At 33.6% G+C, this 14,416-nt stretch overlaps 1 long non-coding RNA gene across 1 annotated transcript in view; it reads left to right on the forward strand.

Annotated features, from left to right (window-relative positions):
* The first annotated feature begins 8,769 nt into the window (after nucleotides 1–8,769).
* LOC134730421 (uncharacterized) overlaps nucleotides 8,770–14,416 on the forward strand; it is a 439,770-nt gene continuing 434,123 nt past the window's right edge. The window contains exon 1 of the long non-coding RNA XR_010112180.1: nucleotides 8,770–8,867. This is a non-coding gene — a long non-coding RNA (uncharacterized LOC134730421). The remainder of the gene's footprint in view (nucleotides 8,868–14,416) is intronic.

The raw sequence follows: 14,416 nt of genomic DNA on the forward strand, positions 1-14,416 counted from the left end.
GAGAGAAGTAGATAGAGAAACTGAGACACAGAATAGGATAATATTCTATTATATATACATAAATAGCATTCTATTATAGAAAATATATTTTTATACAATTCTTTTCCTTGTGAGAAAAGTCTTTTACCTAAATCTTTTAGTTTGCCTTGAGATTTCACTCATAAAATCTAATTATTACTTTTTGAATAATTCTTTCCAAGTGTATAAAGCACATTTGACCATACTATCATGTTTATACAGCCAGATGGCTCATAAATAAATCATTATGGGATTCCAGATCCTGGGTTCTTAAGTATTAGGTTATTTCATTCACCCTGCATTTTAACTGCTTGGATTAGAATAAGACAATGGGCCATGTTATCAATGACTCTGACAAGATAAACTCTTGTAATGTTAATGAACATTTAAAATTAAAAATGTTCTTTAAAAGTAACACAATTTACTGGATACATTATTATGCACATTACTCTTTAAAAGATTTTATGCATTATATAAAAACTAAGACATTAAAATAACTTAAATATATTTCAGAAAAATATCTGGATAATTTTCTTATATGAATCTATTTCTAATCTTTCTCTCCATTTCATTTTTATTACCTCCTATCTCTATGACCTTCATAATTGAAGACTTATACAAAGTGAAATGTAGAAAGACTCTTTAAATAATCTATTTTTTCATCATTTTCCCATTATAATGTATATTTTTCCAAGCAATACTATATAGTCAATTTCTATGGACCCCTTTAGAAAACATTTTGTTTATACAAAGACTCTTGTATACAGCAGGTAGAATAATGTATGTTCAATATAAATTGTATGTTCTGTCAAACTTGTTTATAACTACTTAAATTCACATGGTGATTTTTTTTTCTGAACTTGAAGGGACTTTTCCCACATTAGTGGAGCAGAAATAAACTTTAAGAATAAACAGGTTTGGGTTCAAATTCTGTCTCTACTATTATTTTTGGTCTGTGACTTTCAGCAAATTAATATTCTTTTTAACTTATGCTTTTTTAAATGTAAAATGGCATAATATAATCTACATTCTTGCATTGAGTGTTAAACAGAACATACATAAAGCTGACATTGTACCTATTGCATAATAATAAATATTAAAACACTCCCTACTTTCTCTATAAAGTAGGAGTTTAGAACTTAACTTACAGACTTGTGTCTGATAAATATGATTATGTATTTAAAGCAATTAAAATTCTGTGCTAAATAAATGATACTTATTCTGCTCTTCCCTTTATATTTTCTGGGTAAAATCTCTGTCATCCTTAAAAACTCAGTTGTTTTCTTATCAAAACTCTTCCTGGGCCAACACCCAGGGCTAAAGCAGAGTTACACCCTTCTTTTTGCACTCTTATGGAAGTTCACATCATTTTCCACTAGAATATTAAGTATATTATATTTCATTTATCCATTCAGATACATATGTAGATTTCCATTATAAGATTTTATATAATATTTAATTTTACCTTTATTTAATTTTCTCAAGGGTATATTCTTGAGCAGTTTAAAGCCCACTTTTCTTTTCTCTTTCAAAGATGGGTATTGTAACACATTTTTTTTCTCCTAAGAAAGTACTATGAGCTGGGTGTGGTGGCTCATGCCTGTAATCCCAACAGTTTGGAAGGCTGTGGTGAGTGGATCACCTGAGGTCAGGAGTTGGAGACCAGCCTGGCCAACATGGTGAAACGCTGTCTCTACTAAAAATACAAAAATTAGCCAGGCATGGTGGTGGGCATCTGTAATCCCAGCTACTCGGGAGGCTGAGGCAGGAGAATGGCTTGAACCCAGGAGGTGGAGGTTGCAGTGAGCCAAGATCATGCCATTGCACTCCAGCCGGGGTGACAAGATTGAAATTCTGTCTCAAAAAAAAAAAAAAAAAAAAAAAAAAGAACAGAACAGAAAAGAAAAGTACTATGAAATCTACAAGTTTTTGGTGTACAATAGCATCTTTTTTTCTATAAAATATATCAAATTATACAACAATGTAAATTCTCTTTATTAGAATTATAGGGAGATTTCCAGATTCTGAAATATAGACATGATGAAACTTATATTCTAGTATATAAGAGCGTATATTAATCAAACAAACACGTGTGAAAGGTGAGTACCACAGAGTAAGGTATATGATAGCTTTATAAGTGGGTCACAGTGTTTCACAGCTTTTGGAAGAAGTGAGGAATGTACTAAGTTTGAGACATTAGTAGTACTTTATGAGGAGAAATGGAAGAAATGTGATTTTCCAGGAAGACATAATGGTACAAAAGTTTGCAGTGAGGAAATAGATAACTAATACAGGTTGTTGCTAATATCTGCTACTCCAGTGAGTGGGATGTGTTACTGACTTTATTTACTCTCTTTCTCAGAGTGTGGGGCTTTAATTTAGCTTTTTTCTAATAAGAAACTCATACCCTACTGGCCATAAGCCAATATGGGAATTCTGCCAACTCCCCAGTAAACCCATTCCAACAATCCATTGGCAGTGAGAGAAGTGACCACTGACTTTACCCATCAGCCCAGTAGACCACACTGAGCTGGATTTGCATTAAGACTTTATTAATTGCTTGTTCACTCTAACAGGGAGTTCATGGTGACACTTTAGATCCAAGAGAATCTATAGCAACTCAAGAACATGTCCAATAGTCCTTAAAATATCTGAATATTTTCTTTCCCTTTCTGTACTATTATCCAAGTATATGACCATAGGTACCTTTGGGAAAAGACTGGGGCATTATTGGCCTATGTACTTCTTAGGGAGTTGCAGGATCTTTCTGCCTGGATACATAGCATCTCCCTCACATAATGGATTTTAGGTCTAAAAATTGCTCCAGATCCAGAAATTGGGCAAGTGTTTGTAACTTTTTTTTTCAGAAGCAACTGCCATTAGCCTCCTAGTTATCTTTTATCTTCCTTGTTGCTATGGTTGGGGTGCTCATTTATCTACATTATCTCCCCTGGTCACACCTGTCCTATAGGTGACAACCACACTAAGTTTCCCAGTGGTACTGGTGCCAACTCACTAGTGAATTCCTTATTGCTTTGGTAAATAAAATAACCTGTGGCCCATCCTAGGGACTATAGTCACCTAGTAGATTTCCTGGCCTTATATAGAATAAAATCTCTATAATTTGTACTTCTCTGGATCTTTTGACCCCTGTCTTCTACTGTCTACCGTAACAACTCAGACACTTATTCTTCATTTGTGTATGTCATCCTTTTATCCAAGCTTCTTTGATCTGTTCTAATAGCATATTTACTTCATTTCTCAAAGTCCTTGCCAGGAGATTTTATATCCCCGGATAAACTCTCCCTTGAACAATTTTCCACACCTTCCTGATTTAGCAACCTCTTGATCCAGCCCCCCAAACATTGCCATTCTCCTGCTAGCACATATTGTTTTGATCCTACAGCTCCTTCTGAGTATAGTTGCTTTTCTCTACAGGTAGGTCCAGTGCTTCCTAATCCTTGGTGTGTCACAACCACAAGGAGAAATGTGTGAGCAGATACTGAGGAGACTCTTGTTTTATTGCAAGACAAGGTCCTCTGCATCATCCTCAGAGAAGAGGGGCACTCATTATCTTTCAACAGGATGAAATTATGGGATGAGAGATTTTCAAGTACATTAATCCATATGTCATCGTCCCTTGTATCAGGATACAATCTTTTCTGTCCCAGCGTTAACCTCAGCATAGTAGACTTGCCTAATTTGAGAATGTCTGCTTATTAGAGCTCTTAGATTAAGTGCTGTATTTTATCTTTAGCTAGTAGTCATGTCCTCATCACTAACTGAGCAGTGGATAATCCAGCTCCAGTGTCTCATTTTAACATCTGCTTTCTTGAACCCATCCTGATATAAATCCTGGCAGCTCAGGTCCCCTTGCGATCTACGTTAGTGTGCAGAAAACCTACTTAGCAGTATTCTCAGTGTCAACACTCCTTGAGGGAAGGGAAGAAAGTAGAGTGTGGCAGAAGGGGAATTTGGACTTCGATGTCATCACAAAAAAAAGCTCTAGATTACTCATGGGGAGCTCTGAAACTAGAATCAGTCTCTCTTCAGAGTTCTCTGGAGTTTGGGTGAGGGTAGCAGGGTTTTATACCCTCACCTTAGCCAGTCATTACATGTGGGTTGCCTCCTGGATGGGGCATATGAACTTGGACACGAGAGCCCTCTTCAATAGAGGACAAGTCCTGGAGAAGATGACAGCTGAGGACAATCTGCTGCAGCATTCCCTGGATGTGGGGAATAAGTCATTTAGTCCTGGTGGAGGGGTGGGGATCTGTATGATGTAACCAAGAGTCTGAGACAGTCAATCAGCTGAGGACACACCATAAGAGAATAATGGAACCAAAAGATGAATTTAACCTGTAGCAATGCAGAATCAATTATATTAATTATATTTGGATCATTGTTTTCTGATAGGTAAAAATGTAAAGAGTAGCTGGATATACCCATTTCTCTCATACATAGATCCATAGCAGCATTCTCAAAAGACCATTTTACTGATTTCACATTGAATCAAATTATAATGCATGTCATTTATACAATATGATACAAAACATTACATAATACAAAACAGTGTGTGCGTGTGTGTGTGTGAGGTGATTATACCTACACATTATTGATTTTGCTGCTAAAATTAGGCAGAATGGATAAGCAATAAATTGAGGAGTTTGTGTCTTATTATTTGATAATACTCCATATTAAAGGAAAGACAAAATGAAATAATTACAGGAAAAGGGAAGTAAACTCTTTCAAAATAGCTTGTCAAAATAAAAGGGAAACTGAGCAACACTATTTGAATTTTTGCATTTCAGTAGAGGTAAACAAAGCCTTTTGTACTCAATCAGATATTGCTTTCTTATAATCTATTTAAAGTATTCTGGCACATAGAGAAAAAACAATTTTATTTAAGATGTTAAAGTGAATTTATTGCTTTGGGTCACAAGAGACTGGGAGAAGAACTTAAACCTTAATACTCTATCATATTTTTCTCTGACCTTCACGAAGAAAATGAAGGTGAAATACAGTTCAGATTTTTTCATCAAAATTGAAAAGGAAAATATCCCTTTGCTCTCCAGAATAGCATGAAAATCTATAAAATAGATACAAGAAGTCAAGCAGAACTGGAACCTAGTATTTCATTACACTAACCAATGCAAAGTCAAATTTTACTTAAGGATCAAAGGTAGAAGACATGCATGGCTGCTGTCTATGGATGATTAGTTGCTGAGGGCATTGAGGGTCTATTTAAGTTTGCTATGTGCGCATGGCCATGAAATGTTAGGAAAGTACATTTTTACCGTGATAGGATATAAGTTGACTATTTTTTTCCCAAAAATACAAAAAGCATTCTTTGTATTTTTATCTTTACATAATACTTCATATATATAATGAATTATATATATACACACACACATACACAATATATACATATGTATATGACCATATACATACACCTATATTTTATATATATATATATATATATATATATATATAATTCATTATGTTTTACAATGCTAAAGCTTCAGGTTATTCTATGAATGAAAATATATATCACTAAAATAGATTCTGCTAACTAAATTACCAAAATACATAGGCAGCCTTGGTGGAAACCAACGTGACAAAGAGCTGGAGTGAGAGAATGGTGACCATTTGAAGACTGAGTGTAGAAATAAGCTCAAATGGAATTTCCTATTGAATTTAGCAGTGGTTCATTGCTTCTGTTCGTGTATTGTTTATGTGAAACTGGAGCTAAATAAACCATTCCACGACCTGCATTATCTGCCAAATGGATTGAACATTTACTCTCTCTGCCTCAAAGGCTTGTCGTTTCAGTTTAGCCTTGCAGATGGCACATCCATTTCCCTGAAACAGAGCCATGATGTAGGGGCTTGCCAATATTTCTTGTTAGTTAAAGTTCACCCTCAAAGTACACATGACCATGTTTCACTTTCTCAGCCAATATTCCACAGCATCAATCTGACATCTCTCTGTTTTTCCGGTCACTCTAGAAAAATCTTTGTTACCAACCATTTCTCTTAATTGTACTACTGAGAAAATTATAGTGTCAAGAAACCTACCTCTATCTCTGAGAAATTGACTTTACCCAAAAACCTAAAGAATCATTGTGAATGTGTTTGGCAGTAAGTATGAGAGGAGAGCCGATTAGCATTTTTCTGAAATAGTTTATATGTTCAAATGACACATGAAAAAAGCAGCTTCTGCTCCATTTAAATGCTTTTAGCTGGAATACTTCTATTATCTAATATAATTATATGACTTAAGACAGGCAAGTAAGTCATATTTCCATTAATGTCTTGAAACACTTGAAAGAACATCTGGGTCTTGGTGATATTTTATTCTTTGTCATATGAGAAGATACTTTGTAAAAGAGAGAACAAGATTGCTTTTGTAAGTTGAGGAATAAATGTAGGTGATATAAGGTAACACATTCATTACATCTATATGGCTCTTATTTTCAAAACTTCCAATTGCTGAAATTTTAAAAGTGAGATTTTTTATTTGTATATTAAATTAGTATAGTACAATTTCATGCTTACATCTTTATAATCAAATACTTATTACTACAATTAAGAAATGAAGTATCTTTTTCAACCTGTTTTATTGAGAGTCACTTGATATTAATAAAGACTATGAAAGGTATTTAAATGTGAAATGGTTTAACATCAGGGTGCTAGATTGGGCCAGGGATGAGAGGTGACAGGGGGAAGAAAACAAGTATTAAAAGGAGAGTTTGAAGCAACACAATGAAACCTTATAATTCAGCCTAGATCATCTCTATTCTTAGGTGTAAGACCTACAAGATGACTATTTTTGCTACCTCACCACCTCTGTTTACTCTGACAAAGATTGGTTCTAAAGTCTGTGAGCCTGGATTTGTTTCAAATTTTGGTTATAATGATGATACAAGCAATGTCTGTGGATGTCATTTAAGGGAAAAAAGAAGAACAATTAAAATAGAAGAGGAAGTGAGAAAAATCTTACAAAGACACGTAGCTGATGATTGTATTAGAGTGCTGCCTTCAATTTGCTCAAGTGTAAAATGCAGTGCAGTATTTTGTATATCTCACTAAGCTCATTGACCCAGTATTCAAATGCCTTGTGTTTGCCCTAGGTTATAGCTCAGATTTTGTTGGTGCTTTGCTTATTTAACTTATATAACAAAAGAGAAAATTTTAATATTCTCTGGTAATTTATTTTATCCCCCAGTAACAAAATTCATTTGTGCCTTTACATAACTTTTCCTGAAATGAATTCTCATTTTTGGAATATTTAAATGTTTTTAATAGTGAAAAAAATGTGCTTTTTGATGCTCCCAAGTGACTATTAATATTCCAGTCCTCACTTTCATAAAAAAATTTATTAAATTTGATTACTTTTTATGGAGGCAACCAGTACATATTAATTTCAAATAATTATTTTTGTATTTCCATTTCTCACTGTTTAAATCTAATTTGTAAGTTGATATTGGGAAATAGGAGATAGACTAAAACTTATTTTGAAAGAAAATTAATGCCCCTGCAGGCAGTCTATGATACATCTGCTGATTTTTTTATACAAGTGTACAAATATGGCCAAAGATGACATACAGATACAAGTTACACTGTTAGCCACAAGGTTAAGATGATTCTAAACAGGCAGAGAATCATAGCCTATTTATTTACTTGCTTGACTTCAGCATTGTTCTTAATATCTATAAATAATGGCAAAGGTATTTTTGTGGTCTAATTATTTCACATCTTTCTGTTTCTGTGAAGAAATGAAATCCATTTTGAGTATTGTACTGTAGGATTCATTACCAGAGGCTCTTCTGGGAGTCCAGTGCTTTCACGACACTAAAGGCTATTAAAGTCACTGGCTATGTGGCTCCTCTCCTGAGAGCTCAGCTCTCTAGCCTATACACCCTGGAGGCTGCTCACACAGCCCAGAGATCACTTGGTTTTATCAGTTACAGAAAGGGGATACTAGGAATTCAATTTCACTGGTAGAAATGTTACCTACTAGCTTGTATTGTTTATTTCATATTTAGTTTTTATCTTATAATAAATTCCAACTTAATGAGAGGCAGTGCAATAGAATACAAAGTAATAAATTCACTATTTGCAGTCCATAAGTGAAGGACATGTCTATATTAAAGGCAGCCACTTGCTCACAGCCACCATTCAGGGTTTCTTCTGAGAGCAGCCCACATCATCTACTTTCTTTCCTCTCAAGTTTGGTGTACTTGGATTTACAGTGTAGAAGGCATAATAAAATATTCTATTTTTTTATTCATTTCCATTCATACCTACAATCTGTCATGGCTATTCTCTTTGGCTGAAGAGTATTTTACAGATTATTCATGGAGGTATCATTAAAAGAGGCATTGCTCTTAGGATGTGTTATATCAATATCCTCTTTTAAATGGAGACCACTTCTACTCAAATAAAGAGAAAATTGCAGATAAGCTGCTAAAATCATAACTTGCCTTTGATCCATCAAAGAATTGATGTTAAAAATCAACCAAGTAAACAGAATTTCAAATAGTGACAAGCCTCTCTTAGGTGAGACAGGGTACATTTAGCAGAGTACAAGGAAAAGAGGTGGCCTCCATTGAAGCATGTGAAAAGAAATCAGCTTAAATAATTGTGAATTCCTAAAGGCCATATGTGGGCAAGTGTACTAGTTTCCTAAGGCTATTGTAATAATATACTATACAATGAGTGGCTTAAAACTTAAAACTTTTTTTCTTTTAGAGTTCTGGGGATCTGAAGTGTGAAATCAAGGCATCAGCAGGGTTGGTTTCATGAGGGTCTGAGGAGGAATGTTCTATGTCTCTCTCCTAACTTCTGGTAGGTTCCAGGCATTTCTTGACTGTAATTGCACTACTCCAAGCTTTGTCTCTGTCTTCAGTTACTTTCTCTTTGTGTTCATGTCTTCTTTTCTTTTGTCCATCCTAAATTCTTTCAGCATTTCTCTTACAAGGACATCTGTCTTAAAGACCCATTCAGAAAATCTAAGATGATCTTCATATAAATACTCATAACTTATTTATATCTGCTAAAACCCCTTTTTCTAAATAATGTCACATTCACAGGTCCTGGAAGTTAGGATTTGGATATGTTTTCAGCCACCACCATTCAACCCATTACAGCAAATATTAATATATCTGTTTAGAGTAACTGAAAGCCCAGATACAAGAAGATACCACAATTGCTTGTAAGTTTTTTTAAACAAACCTCAGTGAGATGTTCATAAGAGAGACTGGGAGCAAGGTAAGTAACTGTAGACAGATCACTTCATCTATAGGTGAATGAGGCAAACAGATGGTCATTGGCTGCCACTGCAGAAGAGTCAGGAAATTCTGATTCTCCTGCCCGAAATCTTTCACATGAAACAAAACCCTTAAGCCACTGGGAAAGGAGCATCAAACATTTTCATACACACACTGGGAAGAGATCCATTAATTTGGAAAAACAAGTTGAAGCAAAATTTATCTGATTCTTGAGCCCATGATTCTGCATCAATATAAAAAACTAGGTAGTGGCAGTTTACAGTAGAAGAGTTTAAAACTTATAGTTTACTGAAAATAATGAGAGCAACAACAAAACCAAATCTAGCTCCACTATTGAATAGATTGAATCAATCTCCCAATGATATCAGCCTGGCAGAAGGGTAATATCCTTTTGCAAATGTAAGCAGAGAGAAATGTCACATTGCATTAAAAATATGAAATATATTCTACATCAGATTTCTATCAGAGACTGTACCAGCCAAGAAAAGGAAGTGTGATTTCTTCAAAGTAGTGAAAAAAAATTGTCAACCTAGAATACTGTGATTTTTTTTTTCAAATATGAGGTCTAAATACAGACTTTTTAAAAAAGAAAAACAAATGCTGAAATAATTTCTTTACAGCTGTCTGCCCAAAATGAAATTTTAAAAGAAGTGCTGCAAGTAAGTTTACTCTCACTATGGCTATTCAGCATCACAGTGAAGGAGCTAGTCATTGCAATAAAGCAAGATAAAGAAATTTTCATGTATACTGGAAACACAGAAATAAAATAGTCTTTTTAAAATTTCTTCTACAAAAAAAAATGGGATACATGTGCAGAATGTGCAGCTTTGTTACATAGGTATACACGTGCCGTGGTAGTTTGCTGCACCTATTGACCCATCCTGTAAGTGCCCTCTCCTCACCCCCCACCCCTGCAACAGGCCCTGGTGTGTGTTGTTTCTCTCTGTGTGTCCATGTGTTTTAATTGTTCAACTCCCACTTACAAGTGATAACATGTGGTATTTGGTTTTCTGTTCCTGTGTTGGTTTGCTAAAGATGATGGCTTCCAGGTTTTTCCATGTCCCTGCAAAGGACATGGTCTCATTCCTTTTTATGGCTGCCTAGCATTCCATGGTGTATATGTGCCACATTTTCTTTATCTAGTCTATGATTGATGGGCATGTGGATTGGTTTCATGTCTTTGCTATTGTAAGTAGTGCTGCAATATATATATGTGTGCATGTGTCTTTACAGTAGAATAATTTATATTCCTTTGGGTATATACCCCGTAATGGGATTGCTGGGTCAAATGGTATTTCTGGTTCTGGATCATTAGGGAATCACCATACTGTCTTCCACAGTAGTTGAACTAATTTACATTCCCACCAACAGTGTGAAAGTGTTCCTATTTCTCCACAGCCTCACTAGTATCTTTTGTTTCCTGACTTTTCAATAATCGCCATTCTAACTGACATGAGATGGTATCTCATTGTGGGTTTGATTTGCATTTCTTTGATATTCATTCGTGTTGAGCTTTTTCTCATATGTTTGTTGGCTGCAGAAATGTCTTATTTTGTATGTTATAGGTATATGTTAGTTTATATGAAATGTACCAAAGTATTTATTTGAGAGTTCTAGAATTAGAATAAGCTAGCATGATTGGAGGGTACAAATGGAAAATTAAAAAAAATAAATTTTATTCCTATAGGTTAACAATCAATGATAGCAAATTGATATTTTAAAATAATGCCACCAATAATGGCATCAATAAATATGTAATACTTAGAGAAAAATCTAACATATCGTATGCAGAATGTGTATGTTGAAAACGAGAAAATATTGATGAGACAGTGAAGCAGACCTACACAAATGGAGACATATATAGAGGTAGATATTGTGTTAATGGATTAGAAGACTCAATTTCACTTAAGAGGCCAGCTTCCTATATTTACATAGAGATTCAATACCTTCCAAACCCCAAATCAGCAGACTCTTTTTGTTTGTGTAGAATTTCAGAAATTAATTCTAAATGTATATGAAAAGCAAAGGAGCTGTATGGACAAATAAAATGTGAAAATGAACATATTTGGAAGATTCATACTTCTAAAATTCAGAGTTTGAAAAGCTTCAATAATCAAAAGATGTGGTATTGGCTAATGATAGATTTAGATTCATGCAATAGCATGTAGATTCTAGGAATATACCCACAGATATTTGTCAATTGTTTTTTGACCAGTTGCCAGTGTAGTTCAAGAAGGAAGTATAATATTTTCAATAAATAATGTCTGAAAACTAGATATATATTTTCAAAAAAAGAACACTGATTCATAGTCATGTGTTATATAAAAAATTAACTGAAAATATATTATACATCTAAGCAAAATATATTATGGAATCTAAAGCTATAAAACTTATGTAAAGAAATGTATGAGAAAATCTTTGCAACCCTTGATTAGCCGAAGATTTCTCAGATAGGTCACTAAAGTGAAACATGAAGGAAATTGTAATGCCAATTTGTACTTCAACAAAATTCTGACCTTCCATACTTTCAAAAGGATTGTTAAGAAAATGAATATAGCAGTAAAATACTCAGGGAAATATTTTAAAACAAGTATTTAATATTGGAGACTTGTATTCATAATACAAATAAAATGATCACAACTAAGTAATAATTCGAGAAATACCCCATTTTAAAAAATGAGCAGAGGACTTGAACACACACATTTTATAAGATGAGAAACAGATGGAAAACTAACATTTAGAAAAGTTATTCTACATCACTTGTTACTTGAAAAATGTAAACACAAGTATATGCCATGCACATATACTAGAATGACTTAAATTAAGAATTCAGACAAAAAGGGCTGGTGAGAATTCAAAGCAATGGAAACTTTTGTTCATTGCTTTTGAAAATGAAAAATGTTTTGGAAGATAATTTGTGTATTTTTAATCAATCTAAACATATCTAGTGATTTTATTTATTTTTTATTAATATTATCTTTGATGGACAAATTATAATTATTTACATTTATGTGCTAAAATGTGATGTTTTGATATACGTATACAATGAGGAATGATTAGATCAAGGTAATTAAAATATTCATGACCTTATTTGCCTATATTTTTTATGGCAAAACATTTAAAATTTACTCTTTTAGTATTTTGAAATATAAAGTCCATTATTATTGACAATAGTCACCTTGCTGTGCAATAGATCTCAAATTGCATTCCTTCTGTCTATCTGAAACTTTGTACCCTTTGATCAACAACTCCCCATTTCCTCCCTCTCCACTCTCCAGCCTCTAGTAGCCATAATCCTACTTTCTACTTCTATGAATTCAACTTTTGTAGATTCCACTAAAAATGAGATCATGTGGTATTTGCCTTTCTGTGCCTGGCATATTTCACTAGTTCTTATTTACATAATATCCTCTAGTTCAATCTATGTTGTTGCAAATGACAGGATTTCTTTCTTTTTTGAGATTGAATAGTATTCCTTTGCATATATATATACCAGTTTTTAAATCTATTCAGCCATCGATAGACACAGGTTGAATCCATACCTGACTTCTGTGCTCCCAAAAAATGGGAGCACAAAAAGCATTTTGATGTATTGATTTCAATTCCTTTGGTTATATATCCAAAAGTGGGATTCCTAGATCACACTGTAGTTCTATTTTTAGCTTTCTGAGGGTCCTCCATATAATTTTCTTTATGGCAGTACTCCCATTTACATCCCCACCAACGACATACAAATGTTCCCTTTTTCCTCACCAACACTTGCTCTTTTATTCTATGGTAAAAGACATTGCAACGGGTATAAAATAGTACCTCATTGTGGATTTAATTTGCATTTCCCTGGTAATTAGTGATTTGAGCTTTTTTTTTTCATTTTTATGTATCTGTTGGTCATTTGTGTATCTTCTTTTGAAAAATGTCTGTTCAGGTACTTTGCCCATGTCTTCATCTGACAAATTTGTTCCTTTTGCTCAAAATGGACTTGGCTATTGACTTTTTTTGTGTGGTTTTCTAATAAATTTAAGGTTTTTTTTGTTTCTCTGATAAATAACATTGGAATTTTGATAGGGGTTGCATTGAATCTGTAGTTCACTTTGAGTAGTACAGAAATTTTCACAATATTAATTCTTCCAAACCATGAGCATAAAATATCTTTCAACTTATTTGTGTGTTTTTTCTAATTTTTTTCATTAATGTTTTATGATTTTAAATATACAAATTATTTACCTCCTTGGTTAAATTTATTTTTACATATTACATTGTTGATGTTGCTTTGGTAAATGGGATTTAATTTCTTTTTTGGATAGTTTGTTTTAATAAATACAACTACTAATTTATGTATGTTGATTTTATATCCTTCAACTTAACTGAATTTATCAGTTCTGTTTTTTGTTAAAGTCTTTATAGGTTTCTATATGTAAAATCATGTCAGTAGCAAATAGAGATGATTTCATTCCTCCTTTTCCTAGTAGAATGACTTTCATTTCTTTTTCTTGCCTAATTGCTCTGGCCAGGACTTCCAGTACTGTGTTAAAAAGACACGGTGAGAATAGGTGTCCTCACCTTGGCCTTTATTTTAGGAGAAAAGCTTTCAACTTTTTATTGTTGAGAATGATGTTAACTATGTGTTTGTCATATGCAGATTCTGTTGTGTTAAGGTACATTTCCTCTATACCTAATCTGTTAAGAGTAGTTGTATTTATTATGTGGTCTATCACATTTATTGATTTGCATATGTTGAATCATCCTTACATCCCAAGGACAAATCCACTTGATCGTGGTGAATTGAATGATTTTTTACTGCATTGTTGAATTTGGTTACTAATATTTTGTTGAGGATTTTGGTATCTGTGTTCATCAGCGATGTTGCCTTGTAATTTTCTTGTGTTCTTGTCTAGCTCTGGTATGAAGGTAATGCTGGCCTCCTAAAACGTGTTTGGAAGTGTTCTCTTCACTTTAATTTTTTGGAAGTATTGAGAAGAAATGGTATTAGTACTTCTTTAAATGTTTGGCAGAATTCAGCAGTGAAGTCTTCAGCTACTGGGCTTTTTTTTTTTTTAAGGAGACTTCTTTTACTGATTCAATTTCCTTAATCATATTCAGTTCAGA

This window comes from Pan paniscus, chromosome 4, assembly GCF_029289425.2.
Source record: "Pan paniscus chromosome 4, NHGRI_mPanPan1-v2.0_pri, whole genome shotgun sequence".
NCBI classification, from domain to species: domain Eukaryota; kingdom Metazoa; phylum Chordata; class Mammalia; order Primates; family Hominidae; genus Pan; species Pan paniscus.